The sequence below is a fragment of the Triticum aestivum genome, chromosome 3D, assembly GCF_018294505.1.
Source record: "Triticum aestivum cultivar Chinese Spring chromosome 3D, IWGSC CS RefSeq v2.1, whole genome shotgun sequence".
Taxonomy (NCBI): domain Eukaryota; kingdom Viridiplantae; phylum Streptophyta; class Magnoliopsida; order Poales; family Poaceae; genus Triticum; species Triticum aestivum.
Genome location: NC_057802.1, coordinates 511,301,342 through 511,305,387, shown reverse-complemented (window position 1 = coordinate 511,305,387; position 4,046 = coordinate 511,301,342).

Genomic DNA, 4,046 nt, shown 5'->3' with positions numbered 1-4,046 from the left:
ACTCCAGCGCCCGCCTGGCGCCGGACCGAGCCGCCGAAGCCTTCCAGGCTTCAAAGCGGCCGACTGCCACCTCCAGCCAGTCGGCAGTCCGACTGGGGGTGCGGGGAACCACTTCGCCGGGCCAGAGGGCGGCCAATACCTGCGCCCCGGCACGTTGAAGCCGGCAGAGCAGTCGGTGAGCCGGCTGGAGATGGGCCTGGATCGCCAAGAGCTGCTCCTCCAGCGAACGGCCAGCGTTTGGTGCAATCTCGGCGCCAGCCTGCCTTCGTGCTTGGCGGCGGGCCTCGATGATTTGGTTGTCGGCGGTAGAGTAGCCAGGGAAGTACTCTGTGCAAGAAAGAAAGAGAAAGAAGAGAAAACACCAAGTCAGAAAACAAGCCAAAAGCGGCAGGCGGCAAGAAAGGACGAAGAAGCAGGCGGCTTACCATCAACCAAATCTTTGATCTGGCCATAGCCATTGATCAGCGTCTGCTTTGCTTCGGCCCAACCAGCCGCCTCTGTCTCGTACTCGGCCTGGAGGGAGGCTTCGCTGTCTTGCACCGCCTTCAGAGCCGCCTTGTGGCTCTCTTCCTGGTCGGCCAACCTCTTGGCCAGGCGGTCACGTTCCTGCACCAAGGCGGCAAACTCGGCCTCCTTGGCACGAAGGGCAGCTTGAGACCCTCCCAGCTGTGCCCTCAGGCTGGCGTTGGCCGCTGCAAGGACGGCAGAAAAAGAAGAAGCAATAAGAGGAAGTCGTCAAGGAAGATCCGAGCCGACTGCTCAGCAGTCGGCCCGAATCTCGGGGACTACACCCAGTGGGTGCGCTGACGCGCCCCCACGTGAGATAAAGGACGAAGCACTTACCCCGGCTCTCAGTTAGGTCGGCGGTTTTCTGGGTCAGCTCCCGAGCCTAGGAGTTGAAGGCAGCTACACGAAGATTGTGGTAATCCTGCAAGACAGGCAGAAGAACAAAGTAAGAGCAAGAATAGCAAAGCTAGATCCACTAAGAAGTTCCAAGCCGCCTGCTCAGCAGCCGGCTCGGAACTCGGGGACTACACCCAGTGAGTGCGCTGATGCGCCCCCACGGAAGAGACCAAGATCAAAAAGAAGCAAGATAAGAAGACTAACCCGGATGGCCGCCCGCCTCGCAAGGAACTCGTCGTTGTATCGCCTCAGCGCCGTAGCCTAGGCCTGGAGCCGAGTCCGGACGTCCTGCACGGCCACATTCATCACGGCCGTCCCTCCGCCCGGCGTCCACCCCGAGGTGGCGCTGGCCACCTCCACATCCTGGGCCGACGAGCTGGAGCCCGCGGCCGGCTGCGGCTCCGACGCAGCCTCCCCCGCGCGACGGCTCAGCGGCGTCCGGACCGCCAGCTCAGTCCTCGCGGCCGGCTCGCCCCCCGCCGACTGCGCAGGCGGCAGATCAGGCCGGCCGCCTTGAGCCACCCTAGTCGGCGGGGTCGGTACCGCCGCTCTCTCCAGGATGACGACGTCGTCATCCCTCTCCAGCCCCGGCTGGTTACCGCCGGCTTCTTCTGGCGGGGTCTCCGGAGCCCCAGGCGCCGCAACGTGCAGTAGGGTGACCAACAAGGCCCCCTCCGCCATCGCCGCAGCCGCAGCCTCTGCTTGGGCCTTGGCTGCGGCGTCAGCGCGCGCCTTCGCCGCCTCCTCCTCCTGCGCCGCCTTGGCGGCGGCCGCCCTCAATGCCTCCGCCTCCCGCTCCTCTCGCACCTCCCGCGCGTTCCGCTCCGTCGCCGCCTGAAGATCAGCACGGGGGTCCACGCGGCGAGTAGTGCTCCCGGATCCTCCCGGCGACCCAACGACGGAGGCGGCAGCAGCCCGCTCGAGCGACAATGGAGCTCTGGTTATTTGGAAAAAAGACAAGGATTCAGGAGCTACCAGAGAAAAGAAAGGAGAATGCACGAAGGAGAGTATGCTTACACCGACACCGTCTGCGGCTCCGGCGTAATCTCCTTCGCCGGCGCGAGACGGACCTCCACCTTGTCTGCGCCGGGCAGCTGCCGCGTCTTGCGGAGGAATTCGACGTGATCCTCATGGACGTTGGAGCCGTCCCAATCCCCGCCGTGCTGCATCGTGGCGTGGGGCTGGCGAGAACGAGCGCGGCGGCGGAGGATCGAGTGGTGGAACAGCGCGGCGGCGAGGCGCTGTTGCAAGAAAGGGCAGGAGGAAGAAGATGGTGGAAAGAGGAGGGGCGTGCGAGAGCCTGCCGCTCTTCCCCTCCCCCTACTTATAGCTTCGCACGGTGAAGCCGGGGAGGCAGGGCGTGGGGTGAGACGTGGGATTAACTGCACCCACTCCCCCCACACCTCGCGATTATTACGCCCTAAAAGCGTGCCGAAACCGCCGCAGGAAGACGTGCGGGCGGCTTCGGGCCACAGAGAATCCACGCCTGGGCCCGGGCATGGGCGTGGCGGGCCCCCAACCTGTGGAGATGTCCCATCGCGCGTGTGGGCTGGCAGGCTTTTTAGCCAGGGGATGCCACGTGGTTCGCAGGCGGCAAGTGGCCGGCCCGTGGCCCGGTGCGCGCGCTGGCCAGCTCCCGCCCTCCAACTCCAAAAAAAATTTCGCCGAGACGGCGCCCCCAACCAAAGTCGGCTCCCAGCCGCCGGCTCATCAAGATAGGAAGCTGATCGAGCTTCTCGACTCCCATCCAACCTCGAAGCCCAATCAGCTTCGGGGACTACTGTCGGAGTAAATGGCCACGGGTAGCCTAACCGACTACCCATGGTTCTTGAAAAATTATCAGGCCATTTGACCCTTCAAGCATTCAAAGCTCTGGGCCGCCTTCCCCCGGTCGGCTCCCCTAGAAGCCGACTCTCAGAAGGTGACCCAGCCTCGGCCACCTCCCCCAAGATAGCTACGAGATGGCCGACTCCCGAAAGCCGGCTGTAGAGAGTGCCGACTCCAAGAAGCCGGCCAAGACCGCACCCACCAATACTACGCCAACGTAATGGTGACAAGACGGGGTGTGGCCACAGTGCGGCCCACTACCCCCAAAGCCCGAGGCAGGCATGGCCACAGGACGCCGTACGGGCCGGCCATCTCCCGTTTGGCTCGGCACTGTAGCCATGCTGGCCTCAACGTCATCCACGACAGGCGCCTGTACGGCCACCGGGCGGCGGGCCCCTTTAGCCAGAGAGAGGCGCGAAGGCGGCCCGGCCTCCCCCAGTCGGCCAAGGGCGTAGCCGGCCCCCAGAAGCCGGCTACCCCCTCCCTCGAAGCATGTGCCACATTAAGGAGACAAGACGAGGTAAGGCTACAGTGAGAGCCCTCGAGGCGGCACACTGTAGCCACGCTTACCTCGACAAAGCCCTCGTCATCAGGGACGAGGCTACAGTAAGCAGCCACCGACAAGACCCCTAGGCAGTGGGGCTGGCATGTCGACCAAGAGGCCGGCAGCCGGCGGGACCCACCAGTCGGCGGGCCCCAACGGCCGGCGGAGAAGCCGGCGAGCACATACACTGATGAATGGGACCCGCGCCCAGCCGGATTACAATTGTACCCCCGGGGGTAGGCCTATATAAACCCCCCGGGGCACCCATGCAAAGGGTTGGCTTCCTAGAGTTACACACACACCATATAGAGAGGGAAGCGAGAGCTAGCCTTGCTCTTCTTCTCCCTTGAACCCGACAGCTCAAGGAGCATTTGTAGCTACTCGTTCTGATCTAGTGATCATGCGGAGACCCCGCAGAGCAGGACTAGGGGTGTTATCTCCACGGAGAGCCCCGAACCTGGGTAAGATTCGCCGGCGTGCATGTCTTCGCCTCATCCCGTTTCCAGGCACCGGCGACGTCTTACTGGCTCCCACCATGATAAGCCACCCGTTGGCATATGTCGCACCTACCACCCGACAAGTAACGTTTATCTCAATTCACCTGATATGTAATTCATACCACCTGGCAACTTGCAAGTGCCGGCGCTTTTGGTTTGCTTGTAATGCATATTTCTTTCAACTCTTGCGGATTATCTACATACCCTGCTCACCGCAACATTTCGTAAAGGAAGACAAAGAACTGAAACATGGCGGCAGCTCATTCCAGATAGAG